At 44.1% G+C, this 16853-nt stretch overlaps 2 pseudogenes; both read right to left on the bottom strand.

Annotated features, from left to right (window-relative positions):
* Positions 1–592: 592 nt before the first annotated feature.
* On the bottom strand, positions 593–2009 carry LOC102013061 (annotated as a pseudogene).
* Positions 2010–2495: 486 nt separating this feature from the next.
* LOC102012743 lies at positions 2496–7385 on the bottom strand (annotated as a pseudogene).
* Between the last annotated feature and the right edge of the window lie 9468 nt (positions 7386–16853).

Genomic DNA, 16853 nt, shown 5'->3' with positions numbered 1-16853 from the left:
AAAAGCATAGAAAGTATAACAATGTTCAGATTTAAATGGTTCAATTTAATATTATCAAATCTAATCTTAGAAGACAGAACTGAAGCCAGGCCTGGTGGCACATGACTGTAATGCACTCAGGAGCCTGAGAAAGGAGAATTGTGAGTTCATGGATAGCCCGGGCTGCATACCAACTCCCTATCTCAACAAACAAACAACAACAAAAGTCAGAGCTTGTGTTTTGTATATCCTTGCTTTTTCTATTTCATTTGTCTAGTATTTTATTTTTACCATATTTTGCAGCAATTATTGGTCCACAAATGGTTGGAAATTTTAAACACACACACAAAGTCTTCATTGCAAATAGTGTGAAGAGCATTACTTTTTTTCTTCATTGGTCAGTTTTATTGTAAAGAATGGTATCAAAATATACAAATCTGTTTAACAACAACCAAGAAATGCAGCATTTTAAAGGCCAGATGAGTATCAGCAGTTTCAAGGCAGCAGCTGCTCCCTCCAGCCTCCAGCCAGAGAAGTGGGACAATATCCACAGGGCCAAGGTTCCTGCAGGCCACCTTTCTGAATAACTTACAGGGTAGGTCTGGGTGCAGTCTCAAGTCCTCACAGGGGCCTGTGTTGGGTTTTTTCCTGTGGTTTCACCCTCGGCTGTCTTCCGTCTCCTCAAAGCTGTTGGGACACATGCAGACGAAGCTCCCTGAGGTAGTGTAGCAGTTTTTGTTCTTCCTTGTACACACCTTTTCTGCTAGTGAGCATTCGTCTATGTCTGCACACTGCCCGCCGTCCTTTGTGTAGCTGGGGACGCACTCCTTGCACTTCGTTGTGCCTTTTCCTGTGCACCCCACGCAGGTGGAATCGCATTCTTTGCAGGCATAGGGGCCAGCAGTGTTCTCACAGGTGTCATTGCAGGGAGGTGTGTCTCCTGCACACTCATCCGTGCAAGCGTCCTCTGTGCATGCTCAGCCGGCTTCACACTCGCTGCAGTCCCTGTTGGTTGGGCCCAAGCATGTCCTGCAGGACTCTTCACAGGCTGTGCAGGTGCTGTGGGTCTCGGGCTTCAGCGACTAGAAGTAGCCGTCCTTGCAGTCAGTGGACAGTGGCCCCTTGTAGCCTGCATGTCACTGGCGGGAGCCATTGCTGTCTCTGCTACCATCGCCGTCGCACTGGCCGTTCCCGCACCAGGGCCTCCTGAATCCACCCTGGCATGCACGACAGTCTGGCCCACAGGTCCCCAGAGAACAGCACATTTCCAGAGTCTTCCCCACCACAGTCTGGTCCAGGGCCCTCGACCATCCAGTGGACAGAAACTCTCTCTCTCTCTTTCTCTCTGAGACAACAGGGACATGGCCGGGCTTTCCCTCCAAGGAGAAGGTGTGACTCGAGCGGAGGCAAAGCCCATGCCTGTCATCTGACTCTAAGGAGGACCAGTCTCGGGTCAGTCAGGCTAGAGGCAGGGCCTTGGGCTTAGGCTCAATGGTCCCAAACATTCCAGCATGGAAACATCATTCCCACCACAGCCTGACAGAGTTGAGGCCAAGTCTCCAAGCTTTCCTAGTAAAGAGCCAGGAGGCACTTTCTTTTATTTTTTCTATTATTTTAATCTTTACACCACTAACAAGCCAACTAGAGGGGCTGGGGATTTAGCTCAGCGGCACAGTGCCTGCCTGGCAAGCGCAAGGTCGTGAGTTCGATTCCCGGTACTGGAAAAAAAAAAAAAAAACAAAAAAAAAAACAAAAACAGAAAACAAGCCCACTGGAAAATAAACTACAAAAATGAGTTTTTTGGCCTCCTGATACAGACTTGTAACACAGTAAGTGTTACTGTGGTCTTGAAACCAAAACTGGGGAGCTCATCTCCCTAGGACATCAAAATCAAGCAAAAAGCTCACAGCTCCACCGCCTGCTCCCAAAGCTAATTCTAATTAAATTGTTCCCTCACCAATATTGCATTCATGTATTATCATTTTGAAGACTTAATCCATACTATTCTTTACCTTACGTGCTTTGTGCATTAATGCATTGCCCCATTACCAATGTCACCAATACTATACATGTATTATACCGCATAAAACATAATATATGTAATCAACATTAAAATAATAGCCCCATGCACATAAGCAAGTACATAAAAGTAAGATAATAATAACCCACTAACTTATTTACTCATACTATAATTCAAAACCACATGAAGCTGATAAACCCAAGTAATCCATTAATATTACGTAGAACATCTATCTTATTAATCGGCCCTTAGAAGGAGGGAAAGCAGATAACTCAGAAGTCCATACAGCATGTGACTGGAAACACTCAGAGAATGGAAACTCTATTATGCCTATTCCCATGTCCATTATCACATAAGGTATCATCAAAGCACAAAATATTTTGGAGCTTGGAATTAGAGAAACCTAGACAGCCTTTAGATGGTGGTAAAAAAAAATCAAGCCAGTCCTTAGCATTTTATAGAATTTAATTAAGCACGTAAAACTGTACTACTTAATCTATTCGCCCGTGGACTTTTTGTGAAGCTTAGATTGCAGCGTGCCATTTACAAGCCGTTTGTCTTTCTCCCAATCATCGGCACCTTTGGCACAGTTCTTGACGGCAGCCTCCTCACCCTCTCCCCTTCTCACTCTGAAGCTGGCCTCATGGTGAGGCGGGTGAGTGAGATGAGGAAGAGGGTTTCTGCTTAGAGTGTTTTTTATATGAATCCTTTCTTCTTCAGCTTTTTGTTCTTGTTCCTTCCTGATCTGTTCATCGGCTCTATCTTTTTTAAATTTTTCCAGTTCTGCAAGAAGAGCTGCAGTATCATGGTCATCGCTCTCCTCTTCAAACTCCTGATTATGCAGAGGATCATCTGCATCAAGGTTGGCGGCAGGAGTCTGATCTAACTGAGGCTTCTTTTTTTTTTTTTTTTTTTTTTTTTTTGGTTTTTCTCCGGTACCGGGAACCGAACTCACGACCTTGCGCTTGCCAGGCAGGCGCTTTTGCCGCTGAGCTAAACCCCCAGCCCCTAACTGAGGCTTCTTTCACACTGACGAGGAGGGCGTGTGTTCTCGGGTTGGACAATCCCTATTTCTCTCTCTCTCAATTCTCTCCTAAAGTCATAATTACAAAGCTCTTCAGAGGCATCCTGAGTAGTTTGTGTGTTAGCTTTGTATAGAGGAAAAGTCCCTGCTTGAATATTGCTTTGAAAGTTGGCTCAGTTCGCCTTTTCCTTTTCCTCCCACACTTTTTTGCAGGTTAAAAAGTTGGCCTGGCCTCTGTTGTCACGTTTTTATGAATGGCCGCTCACAGAAGCAGGTGTGGAAGAGTACAAAGGGCTGTCCGTGCGCTGGAGACCGAAAGGATCCAGTTGAAGGCCCAGAGCTCACAGTGGTGTCCCCTGCAAGTCTGTATCAGGAGGCCGAATGGTCTGTGCTAGAGACTGAAGATGGAGGAGATGGAATCGCTGGAAGCCGGGAGCTGAAGGCCAAGGTGGAGGTGAAGACTGGAGCTCCTTCAACAAACACAGCAGGCCAGGGTCTACAGTCCTATGGCAGTGTCCGACTCGGGCTGCGTCTCTGCTCTCACAGCTGTTGTAGCGCCCAGCATCCACTGCTGGTCCCACTGGTGCCTTTGTCCCTAGAGGCCACTGGAGTCATTGCTTTCACTGTGTCTCTGTAAATTCCGCCGTCCTTGCTCACCTCATGAGCCAGGAGCCGGGGAGGTTGCCCCTTGTTTTTTCTGCGTTGAAGTCTGTCTCTTCACTTCCTCTGTAGGCTCTGATTTTCCCTTCAGATTCTTCCCGGGTGCTGGGGATCCACCTCCCTCCTTATTTTCTCCCCCAACTTGTGATTTTCCAGGGTCTGGATTTTGAATCTAGGAGAGGTTGATTTGTTGCTGCTTAAAACTCTGCCATCTTTCTGGAAGTTTTCATCAGCCATTTTTCCCAGTGTTGAAACCACAGGGTTCCAGCACTGTGGAGGTGTTCCAGCACCGGGTTCCAGCAGTCTAGGAGGCTGAGGCGCGAAGATAACAAGTTGGAGTCCATCCAGCCTAGGCTACTTAACAACTTAGTAAGACTCTAAGAACATCACAGAAGACATTTTAAAATGACTTTAGCAAAAAATAAATAAATAAAGCAATACACTACATTTAGAAGAGCCAGGCATGGTGGCACATGCCTGTAATCCCAGCACTCCGGAGGCTGAGGCAGGAGGATCGTTGCGAGTTTGGGAACAGCCTTGGCTACAAAGTGAGCTTAAGGCCAGTCTGAATTCTATAGTGAGATCCAGTCTCAAAAAGACAAAAAAAAAAAAAAACTACATTTATAATATAAATGATTGTTCTCTCTCAGGAGGCACTTTCAAGGGCAAACTTTGGGGCTGCAGCCAGAGATGAATCAAATGGCACATCTGAACCCAAGGGGCTTCTAACAACTCTTGTCAGTGCTTCTCTGCGCCATCTCCCCAGATTGCCCCCACACACCCACAGGCGTACGTCCCTCCCTAAAGTGGGTCAGCTCCTCTGAGAAGCAGCACCTTCCTTCGCTCCAGTAGCCAGAGCCCTGGTGTTTCCTGAAGGAGACTTTGACTAGGTCCCGATTTATCCTCTCCCAAAGAGGAGACCACCTGCTTGCAGGGCTGGCCCTGGGCTGTGCCAGTGCCTCCCCAACTTCAAATTCTCTCTATGTAGGTCCAGAAAATGAGGCACTGACATGAGAACATCTTTTTTAAAGAAAAAAATGTGTCTCTAATATGTAAAAATAGAAAAGTATAAGAAGAGAAAGGAATGAATGGAGAGTGAGACAGAAAGGGAGGTGGGATAAGAAGAGAGAAGGGACTTTAGCCACTCAGAACCCAGGTCTGTGTCCTAGTGCCTAGGACAGTGCTGGGCAAATCGTGGCTTTCAACCAACGTTTGTTGAATGAAAACAAAAAGAGAAAAATTTAATAGGCAACAGGGAAGAAGATGCCCCAAAACCATGGGACTACCCAGATCCTTCCTGACCTGACGAGGACTCATGACTGCCCTTCAGCCCACGGAGGAAGCAGGCAGGGGTGAGAACTCAGCACCCGGGGCAGGTGCTACCAGTCAGGGGACAGCTCAGCACGCAGACTGCTTCTCTGAGGCAAGAATCCTTGCCAGTCTTCTGCCCTTTCTTTTTCTCCACCTTAAAAACATTGTTTTGATGCAAGGAAGAGTCATTGCCTTCATTTGAAACAATTCCCAAACAGGATATAGCATCTCAAACAGCTCCTGGGCCCTTGGCAATCATGGTGTGCAGGTGTTTCATGCAAGTGCCGGGCAGCACGTACAGCAGAGCCCCGGCGAGCCCTGGGCGGAGGCCTGGAGAGCAGCCCAGGGCACCCGGGGTGGTGGCACTGAGCCCTGCAGCATCCCCTGGGTTCCGGGAACCAGAACGCTTCCCACACACCTCTCCCTGGCCTCTTGCTAGCCTCACTTCCAGCCCCCTGTGCAGCATAGTAGGAATCACATTTTCCCTCTCGATAGTTCTGAAACTCATATGAATTTAAAAGGAAAAAAAAAAAGCATAGTCCCAAAGAGAAAAAATTAAGCTGCAGTGAACAAAATGGAAGAAAGGAAAATAGAGAAGGATTACCTGGTAACAAATACAAAAACAGGATGGGCTTTCACTGACACGGCCCAGAACAAACATGCAAACACTGATACCACTGAGAAAAAGGTTCACTGGCTAGAAAAAAAACAACAGTACACACACACACATATATTTTTAATCCAAGTTTCTAAACATAAATAGAAACAAGGAGTATTAAAGCATGGAGTCCTATCTCTAACGCATAAAGCTTTCCTAGTAACCCTGCACAGAGTTAAACCTGGAGTCACCATATTATCCAGCAGTTACACCCCACGAGCGATGAAAAACCTCCAGATGAAAATTTGTATAGGGCTGGGTAAACAGTTCAGTGGCAGAGAACTTGTCCAGCATGCATAAGCCTTACATTCAGTCCCCAGTACCGAAAAGGAAAATTGAAAAACGTGGACATGGATGTTTATAGCAACATCTTCATAACAGCTAAAAAGTGGAAACAACTCCAAAGTCCATCAGGTGGTGAACCAATAAACAATCCACACACTGAAATACTTCAGGGCCTCCCTGAGACCTCTTTCTCAGTGCTCACAAAGGGGAATGGAGTGCTGGTACTTGCTACGATACTATATTAAGTGACTGAAGCCAGAGAGCACGAGAGCGGGTCACGCTGCAGGGTTCCTTTTTTATTTAATATTGATAATAGGTAAATCTGTGAAGACAGAACATAGGTTAGTGATGGAGTAGGGTTGGGAGGAGAACAGCAGAATTTGGGGAGGAGGAAGTGACAGCTAAGGGGTTCACAATTTCCTTTTAGGGTAATAAAAAAATTCAAAAGTTGACTACAGTGATATTTGCTCAGCTCTGGAAATACACTAGAAGCTATTCGTCATAGACCTTAAATGAGTTAACTATGTAATATGTCAATGTAAAGAAAGCTTTGTAGGAGGAAAGGATGGAGGTGAATTCAGAAGTTAAGAAAGAAGGGGGTGGGAGAGGAAGAGTCGGGGCAGGAGGTGGGGCAGGGGTTGCTTCCCACGCAGAGCTAAGAAGCTAGGTCATGGCCAATGGATTTCATTGACCCCCCCCCCTTCTGGCAAGCAATGTGCTAAGTCCTGCGGTGCCAGGAGTGATTGCTTCAGATTCCTTCTTAACCTCACAGTCCCTCAAGGCTCCTGTCCCAGAATTTCACAGAGGGTTCTAGGAAAAAGTCCCTCTCCCTCCCTCCTGGGTTCTTATGAGGTAAATGACTGACAAGTGCTTAAAGTATTTCCTTTCTAGTTATATTTATGCACTCAGACTTTCATTACAGAACTCTAGAGCACTTGAGCCTAGATGTGATCTCTCCTGCCTGACTTTCATGTGCTCTGCGGAGCCCTCACAGAGCAGCAAGTTGGAGCCAAGAAGAAGGGAAGGGGCTCTGAGTGTGTTTTAGAAAATGTTCTTTTCATATGGTTAGATGAATGAAGTGATAGCTCAACTCTTAGCCACCCAGAAGAACTAATCCAGAAAAACTCAGTCCTGGAGTTTATGGGAAACTCACATCTCTACTGTCTTTTCCCCAGACACTGAAGGCACCAGGAAGCCCAATTTCCCTTGCAGTCAATTCCACGAGGCCACTCACAGGCTTCCACGGCATAGGCAGCTGCCTTTCTCGGCCTCTGGACATTACCCCAGGTCTGTCTCAACGCCCTGCCCAATGTGGGGTCCTGGGCAACGCTCTGTGACCTGGTCGCAGGCACAGCCAGCTGACACAGCGCTGGACGGCCCAAGTCAGACAGGACCCCGACACCCGAGCCTCCAGGACAGGCTTCTGAATCAGCCCTACGTGAACCCATCTCCTGTGCATGATTGCTAACAAGCTGTTTCCATAGACAGGTCAGGAAAGAGGCCAGAAACAAACACAGCTAGGTTTGTCCATCACGCCAGTCACATTTTCTCACACACACAGGAAATAAGGACACAGCAGAATCCCCAGGCCTTCAGCCAAGTGGCTGAACTCTTGCATGATGCCAGCAGCTCTGAGCTACAAAAAAACACCACCTGGGAAACTGCCTACCAGGCTTGCCTGTACTTTGCGAAGCCCCGGAAGGATCACGCTGACCAAGCGGCCACCAAAAGCCCCAGAGGGTCAGTATGTGGTAGGTCTGTGGTTTCTATCCACATTTTTTATTTGAATTCTAGGTCAAGCAGAGCCTAATCAGCGTTGAGTCCTTTCTCATAGCCTGTCTTCCTAAGAGCTAGAACTGATACTCAGTGCTTAGCAAAGGTTTTTACAAACAAGCTGTATTTAGTAAACATTTCAAGAAATTAATGAGTTAGCTAATAAGTGAATTCATTAATGATTTCAGATGTAAAAAATACCTTCTTTGTACTAAGGATTGAAACCCCAGCCCTCATATTGAGCTACATCCTCAACTCTTTTTTTTTTTTTTAATTTGACATATGGTTTCGCTAAGTTGCCCAAACTGGACTCAAACTTGTGATCCTCCTGCCTCGGCCTCCCAGAGAACTGGTATTACAGATGTGCACCTCTGTGCTAGGCATTAGTCATCCCTATTTTTATAATTTCTTCATCAACTCATTTAGGATCCCTTTAACATACTTCCAGCAACACAGAGCTTGGAAGGGAACAGAGACACTATCCATTCTGATTAATTTTAAACTCTTCCCTATAGCAATGTGCCCAAAGCCATATAAGTGAACCAGTTGAGGCCAAGGTAAAAACATCTGAGATCTCCACACCTATTTGGATTAGTATATTAGGATAAGTCTACCTGCTATAACAAAACTTCAAATTTTCATGACCTGGTGACCCGCCCCCCAAATTTTCTTTCCTCATATAGCACTTTAGTGTGGGATATTTCTGGTCTGCACTTTGCCACAGAAACCCTAGCTCTTTCAATCCGGTAGTTTCATTATCCCCAGGACCCCCACCAGAGACAGAAGGCGTTGGAGTAAAGAAAACATGCCTGCTTCTTTACCACCTTGATCTGTATATTGGTCAGGGTCTGAGCAGGAAAACAAAGTCCCAGCCAGCTAATCCAACAGAGGGAATTTAATTTGGGCAACAGCAAGACCTGAAAAGGCAAACAGAGATGCAAGCAATCTAGAGATTCGCATCAGCAAGAAGCCACTTCCCCTCCTCACTCACCGCCCCCCCCCAAACCACAGAGAAGGCTGCTGGGCATCTGAGGCTGCAGAAGAAGGAGCTGTTCACTAAGAGATGAAAGCACAGAAATGTCACTTGCAGCCAAGACATCATGCCTGAATTGCCTTGTTTCTCCCTTCTTCTATTTCCTTACAATGCCTTCCACCAGCCTAGCCTAGCCAGAGGTAGGCAAGGAAGCCTGGGAAACTGTTGCTGGCAGGGACCAGCCAATCCCCTACGAAATCTGCAGAGCAAGGAGAGGACAAGAAAATGAATCTGGGTACAAACAGGCAAAGGATGGTCAGAATCCATAAATGACACACTTTTGTTTGTGTTTCATCAGCAAGGATTCATTATAGGACCACACCAAAAAGCAAAGGGTGCTGGGAAATATAGATCTTGATTGGACAGCAGCCTTCCAGGAACATAAAGGCAGGAAAAAGGCAAACTTAGAGGACAGATAGCCATACATGAAACCCAAGAGGCACAGAACTACAGTAAACAAAGAAGTAGATCTGGATAACTCAGACCTAGAAAACCAGTAGCAAGAAGAGAAAGAAAAGTTGATGGCAGCCGCTTGGTGCTTCCGAGATCAAGGGGCTTCCTGCAGGTGCCAGAATGTCCTGAGAGTCCCAGCTTGTTAAGTGAGCTGCTGATGACAGGAATGATGACAGGAATGGAACTCGGGGATGAACTGAAGGGATTAGAGCATGAAAGAATTAGGAAACCACCAGACCCGGCCTCTGTTTTCATGGCACTTGTGACTCCATGAAGAATTGCACAATAAGTACTACGCAGAGAAGAGAGGGAGCCCCAGGATGAAGGATAACAGATCAGTCTGCCCTTGACACTATCTCAGCCACTAGCTTTCCCTTCAACTCCAAACATTTATTTTTAGGTCAAGCTTCCTATGCCATCATCTTAGAGGTATGCTTACATTCTTAGTTCCTGTATTTATATTCCGACTAATACAGATGACTTCCCACTCTTTAATCTTCCAATAAAACAATGCGTTTGCATAAACCATATTTCTACTGCACTCCTGACCTCCAAGCAGGGAGGCTAAGGCCTCCCCCCAGATCAGTGCCACTTACGCCTGTTTTAAATTTTGGGCGATTTAGCTAATTTGCATAAAAAGTTCACAACCTATATATTAACCCTTCCCTGTGTGTGAGGAGTTGGAAATTCAGTAAGACAAAGAGACTCACTCGAAATCACACAATAAAGTGTGTCATGGAGACGGGTCTAGAATTTAGGGTCCCAACTCCATAGTCTTCTATTCTCCTCAGGAATTCCTAACAAAAATAATTCCTCAAACATACGTTCCTCATGGAAGGTGCCAAGAAATTCTCTGCCACTGAAGATTACGTCCAAAGGAAACAGTCCGCAAAGATGCCCATATGCTTATTAATTAGGACTACTTTTACTTCAGGTGACAGAAATCCACTGAGGCAGCTTAGACCCAAAAAGAGAGGCTTTGTTAGAAGGAAGTCGGAGAACTCAGGGCAGGAATGAATCCCAGAGCAGGAATATACCTGGACCCCAGGATATGTCAAAGCCGAGGATTCAAATAGCCTTAGACATCTTTCTGTGTGGCTTTTCTGTACATACACCCTTCATCTTCTATCTTCTGTATACTATTTTGCTCTTTTGCTGTTTTGCTCTTCACATGGCAGAAGATAGGGTCCCACAAGCCTCCAAGATTTATCTCTTAGGCTTCTGCCCCTCCACACACAGTGTTAAAATCAGTTTTAATGGATATTATTTATGTACAATAAAAAGTACTCTTTGTTAAGTGCAATTCATGAGTTTTCATAAATGTATATAGTCACACAACCACCACTACAATATAAATTTCCATCATTCCAAATTTCCATGGTGCCCCTATGCAGTTAATCTCCTTCCCCAGAGTTCAGCTGTGGAATAACTGATCTGGTTTCTAATCCAGTTTGAACAGAAACAGTTTGACTTTTCTATAATTTCCTATGCAATAAAATCATACAGCCTGTAGCCCAACAGAGCTTTTGGAGATCACATTGCTGTTATGAGTATTGGTGGTTAGTTCTTGTTATTCAGTAATATTACATTATGAAAATGAACCACACTTTGTTTATCCACTGTTTCCAATTTGAAGCTATTATGAGTCAGGTTGCTATGAACGTGGATAGGTCTTTGTGTGGACATGTGCTTATGTCTTCATTTCTCATGAGCAAATACTTAGAAATGGAATTGCTGGGTCATTTCTAAGCATATGTTTAATTTTATAAGAAACTCAAACTGTTTTCCAAAGTAGCTGTGCTATTCTGTGTATCTATAGTAAAATACCAACATTCCAGATGTTTCACATGCTCTTAAACACTTGGTGTGGGCATGGCTTTAATTTTAGCCATTCTAATATATATGCAGTAACATCCCAATGCAGATTTCATTTGTATTTTCTTACTCAACAATGATGTTTAGCATATCTCACATGTTTATTTGTCATCCATAGTTCTTTGGTAAAGGATGTGTTAAACTTTTGATAAAGGATGTGTCAACTTTTTAATAGTTTTTATATATTCTAGATGAGTCTTTTATCAAATATGTATTTTGCAAACATTCTTTCCCAGGCTGTGGCTTGTCTTTTGCTTTTCCCTAAATAGTACATTTCAAAAAGCAGCTTCTAATTCTCATGAAATTCAGTTCATCAATTTTTTCTCCTCTGGTTCCTACTTTTTTTTTTTTTTTTTTTTTTTGTCTTTTTGAGATGAGGTCTCACTGTGCAGTTCAGGCTGGCCTTAAGCTCACTTTGTAGCCCAGGCTGGTCTCGAACTTGCAATGATCCTCCTGCCTCAGCCTCCCGAGTGCTGGGATTACAGGCTTGTGCCACCACGCCCGGCCTACTTCTTATGTCTGACCAAAGAAATCTTTGCTAAACCCAAGGTCATAAATGTGCTTTTCTATGATTTCTTCTAGAGGTTTTCTAGCTTTCTTCAGTGACCCACTTTGAATTTGCTTGTATCTATGGTGCACCTTTCACGTGCTCTTGTGCTCCTCTCTGTCCCCCAAACCTAATTCTCTGGACTGGGCTGGGACTCTGCTTAGCAACTTTGGGTCAGCTGCTCAATTTTAAGTCAATCTATATGGCTAGGTACAGGAAAATCTCTTGACCTCAGCTTGATCATTTGCCAGTTCTGATCCAATCAAAAGTATTCTGGATGCCAGGGCTCCATGCAAAATCTTCTCTTTTTTTTTGGTACTGGGAATCAAACTCAGGACCTAGCGCTTTCCAGGCAGGTTCTTATACCACTGAGCTATCTCCCCATCTCCCCAGGCCTCCATGCAAAATCTGGCTGCCAGCAGTTCTATGTGGTTGGAGAGAAGGGAAGATCAGTGACCAGGGGATGAGGATTCTCTGTAGTCTGAGAAGATAACCAGATATGTGTCCATATGCCTTGCAGATTGGCTCTACATATTTTAGGCATTGCAAGCAATTAGAACTTTACATGTCTTCTTGCTGTTGAATGGCCAGTTGCCTTACCAATATTCAGACACAATATTCCATATTGCCCAAAGTGTTCCTACTTCTCCTCCTTCTTCTACGTCTGATCTACTAAAACACCACCACCACCATGAAGTGTTGGGGACTTGTCAGATGTAGGTAATCCTACCATGACACTTAACGCATATTTACCTTCTCCAATAAACTGCTGGCTTCTACGACAAAAATCTTACCTTGTCTCCATCTTAATAGTGAGTTTAACTCCTGGCACATGGCATTTTGGACTGTTGTTGAGTGCCGAGTTAGAGCCATGCTATTTGCCATATATCGTTTAGATAATTGAAAAGGACAACTGAAGACGCTCAAGTGATAGAATTACCTTGCAGAATTTTTTACAAGAAAAATTCTCATTAGAGATGGATGGTTGATTCACACTCAGTGGGGAAAATAATAGAGGTAGAAAACCCAAGATCAAGCTCACTCTGACTTTTCACCCTTGCACAGGGGGAACACAACTCAGTTTCCTTGTAGTCGTGATATGCAATGTGGAGCTGAGTCCTACTTGTTAATGAGTAGTTAGCATCATGACGAAACAGTCCTAAGACCAATGAAAGTGTTCTGTTTAATCTCATGCCACTCTTACTAACAAAGCAACAGCTTTTTTTGCTGGACCAGATGTGAAACAATAGCAAAAATGAACCTGGGGCATGGTGGCACCTGCCTATAATCCCAGCACTTGAGAGGCTGAGGCAGGAGGATTGCCATGCGTTTGAGGCCAGCCTGGGCTACATAATGAGTTTAAGGACAGCCTGAACTACATAGCAAGACCCTGCCTAAAAAACAAAGAATAGCAAATATTAGAAGGAAAGCCTATGGTGATGAATTATGATAAATGAAACATTTTGGAAATTTTTATAAAGAAAAACATGTCCTCCAAATAGAGATTTCTGGATAGAAATTAAGACAGAAATTGCCTGTGTCAGAGTACTTAGAAGTTTAAATAGAAAACTTCTGTTAAAGAAATTTATCTGAACTATGCTGGTACTAAATATGTACACAAAGGCTATAATTGTCATGCATTCTTTGATTTGAAAATAAAATGCTTTAGATATTTACAGCAAAATCTTTAAATAAAAGAATATATGGGCACAGAGAGGAAACTTCCAAAGTAAAACCTTTATACAAATCCTAAGTAGTAGTGGGAAGTGCATATCCTGGTTCCATTTCAAGTGCCAAATGTAGGGTATGATTGTGTGGGACAGAAAGACTCCAGAGACTGGAGAAAGAACAGTGGCCTTGGCTGGGCACCCAGCATTCTGGAGTCACCCCGCCCTGCCCCACTTTTGCTCCCCATGAGCTGCTGTACACTGGGCAACCCTGCTGAGTCCTCTGCACACACAGAACACGGAGAGAAAGGAAGGGGAAGTCAGGATCTGTCCGGCAAAGGGCAAACCAGATTTATCCCCATGTAACCTAAGTATCAGGATAACAGGCAGAGGACAGGCAAAGAAAGATTTTTTCAAAAATTGCTTGGATTTAGTAGAAAAGGGCTAAGTGGAAAAGTCCTCAAGGCTGGACGACTCAAGGGAGAGGTTTTCAGTCTGCAGTGGGACGCAAGAGCCGTGTCTTCCTTCTTGGTGGGGTCCAGCGAGTGTCCACCAGCATCCAGAATGTCTGGACTTCATGCACGGTCCTACACTGCAGTACGAACTGGGGCTTCGCTTTCTGCCAGTTTATGCATGGGTTATATATAGCTTGTAGTTTGTTTATATTTCCTATGGTTTTTCTGCCAGTTAGGGAGTAGTGAAAGGAAGTAAATTCTATACTAATTGGGCTTATAAAACAAATTCCTACAAACCGAAAATTTTATGTTACTACACTAATTTAGCCATCATCCCTATAAATTGAATTTTGAAAAGAAAAAAAAAATAGACTCTTATTTAAACAACTGCTATTTTAGAAGTCCCTAAAGTTTACTAGAATTTGATATTTTATGTTTTTGTTCCCTTTTATTTACTGATAGAATTATTTACTGTTCAAATTTTATAATGTAGATAATTTCTTCACAATAGTAATTATCATACTGGATTTGGGAGTTGTAGATTTCTAGATATCCGTCCTCTCGAGCGAACAATCCAAGTGTGATTCTGGTGCCTCTGAGATGTCTAGATGGATAACTGTTAATTCTGCTTCCAACTAAGAAATAGCTACCTAAAACTTTTATTTTCCAACTATCAAAATCCCTCTATCTCACACCAAAAAGTAAGTACCATGGCTTTCAGTATGATAAGCCAATCTCTCTTCTTTGTTCATATTTTATAACCGACTGATAAAAGTCAACTGCAAGTGAACTAAAACAAAATTAATTTGGCACAAAGCAATTTGGCTGAACATAAATTTGTCAAAATAGAAGAATTTAGTTGTTACAAAATTTGATTGGAAAATACTGATGACAGTCACCAATATTTTCTTTTTCAAATATGATTAACTTTGAAGCTACCCTCCTTGGATCACTGAGAATTATCGAAGGAGATTTTCCATTTTTAAAAATTCAAGGTATTTTCTTCTTTGCATGCTGAGGATCAAATCCAGGAGCTTGCAAATGCTAGGCCACTACTCTACCCCTGGGCTACATTCCCAGCCTTCAAGTTCCTTTTTAATCAAACATTCCTTTTCTCTTCTGTTCATATAGTGAAAACCTAGAGCCAGCTAAGGGTCCAATGATAGGACATGAGTCCCACACTTCAGCTGCTTCTAAAATCTATGACTACCACCCTTAGCCAGCAAACTTACACTGACTTCAACCTACCCTAGCCTCACCTGCTATACCCTCACTCTGAACAGATAGTTCTGGCTTCTTCTTTACAGAGCAGTCAGCGACCAGCAGTCATCAAGCTTCACATTCTTAGTCACTGGCATCCTTTTGTCTCAGCAAGGGACAGATCCCACCTTTCACCAGGGCTGCAGCTCCCTGGAGCTTGTGTTCTGGGCTCTAGGGCACCTCCCTCCTTCCCCACCCCCACTCCCCCTGCTGTCCAGTTCCCCTAAGCTCTCCTTCACTCACTCAGCATGTACCCAGTCACAAGTCTCCTCACCCTAAAAGACATCAAGGACTCTCAACTTGCCGTTTCCCTGCAGCTCCCATTTCTTCCTCTCCTTTACCGCCAAATGTCCACATGGAGCTGTCAGCTCTCTCTGCTTCTGTTGCCTTCTCCCTCTCTCCCTAACATGCCCCCATCTGGCTGTAGCTGAGATTGCCAAGGCCCATGGTTGTCACACTGTGGAGTTCAATGGATGTGTTTTTGTGTTCATCTTACCTAACCTCCCCGCAGCACTGACTGCCAATTATTCCCGCACATCAAAGCTCCATTTCCTTGCCTGTCGTGACAACTCTGTCTCTGCCTCCTACGGCCGTTCCTCAGTCTCCACTGGGGGGTCTTCTGTCTCCCTTTTGAAGACCACTGCCTCCCATGCCCTCTTCTTCAGACTTCTGCTCTCCTCCCCCTACCAATTCCTGACCCACCACAGCCCATCTTTACCCTGATGAACTTCAACAGAATATAATGGTTGAAGATGCAGACACTGAGTTTGAATTCCTTCTTCTATCTCTCACTAGTTGCTTTCCCTCCGCCAAGCAACTTTCTTAAGTCTCAGCTTCCTCATCTGTAAACAGAAATAATAATACCTGTGTCAGCCAGCCGTGGTGGCACACGCCTGTAATCTCAGCACTCGGGAGGCTGAGGCAGGAGAATCACTGAGAGTTCAAAACCAGCCTGGGCTACAAAGTGAGCTCAAGACCAGCCTGAACTGCATAGCGAGACCCTGTCTCAAAAAAGAAAAAATAATAATAATAATATCTATATCATAAAGTTATTGTAAAGACCAAATGACATAATGAAATAAACAACTGGCATAGTACTTAAAAGTGAGCAAATGATTAGTTCAGTAAGTGTCTGGCAAAAGCAGGGAGGAAGCAGAGGGAGAGAAGCCAACTATGAGTCTCATAATTCATTTATTTTGAGAACTACTTATGAGTTTATATTTTGGGGTGTCAAATGTGCAGGCCCTTACTTCCTCTGCCTCCTCTGTTAGGCTCAGCCTGCTCTGAGAGTTAAGGTTCAGGGCTTTGTGAAGTCACATAACGAGCTATTTCTGCAACATGGAGAGAAGGCAGTGATTGCCTCTGAGTGCTTCTCCCTCTATCCTCCACGCTCCAAACTCTCACCCCTCCTATAAGGCTACACGCTCAGTCCCTTCAAGTTTTGGGGGCCTTCTAAGCCTCTTCTTGACTTGTTAATTCCCCACAGGAAAGAGCCGAAATGGAGGTGGGAAGGCAGACAGAAGGACATTACTGTTTAGAAAGGTTTCACCCAGAATAATGGAGTGAAAATCATGCATGGAAAGAGAGAAAAGAGAGATTCAAAGACACTAGGACAGGCACAACACAATGATGTCTAATGGGGGGGTCACATCCCTGGGAACAACCCGGATATTCCTCACCCCCAGCCTCCCTGGACATCGCCTGGCCTCTGATGCTGATTATTCTGTACTGAAATGCCTATGGTTTCTCCTGAACTAGCCTAGTACATTTCTAGTTTCCAAACTTTTTAAACAGGGACTTGATCTTTTTCTTTTGACCATTTTAGTAATATTTGAAAAAAAATTAGAATCTTT

Source organism: Chinchilla lanigera, unplaced genomic scaffold, assembly GCF_000276665.1.
Source record: "Chinchilla lanigera isolate Chin_1 unplaced genomic scaffold, ChiLan1.0 scaffold00008, whole genome shotgun sequence".
In the NCBI taxonomy this organism is placed as follows: domain Eukaryota; kingdom Metazoa; phylum Chordata; class Mammalia; order Rodentia; family Chinchillidae; genus Chinchilla; species Chinchilla lanigera.
This window is presented reverse-complemented; position numbering and strand designations above follow the sequence as displayed.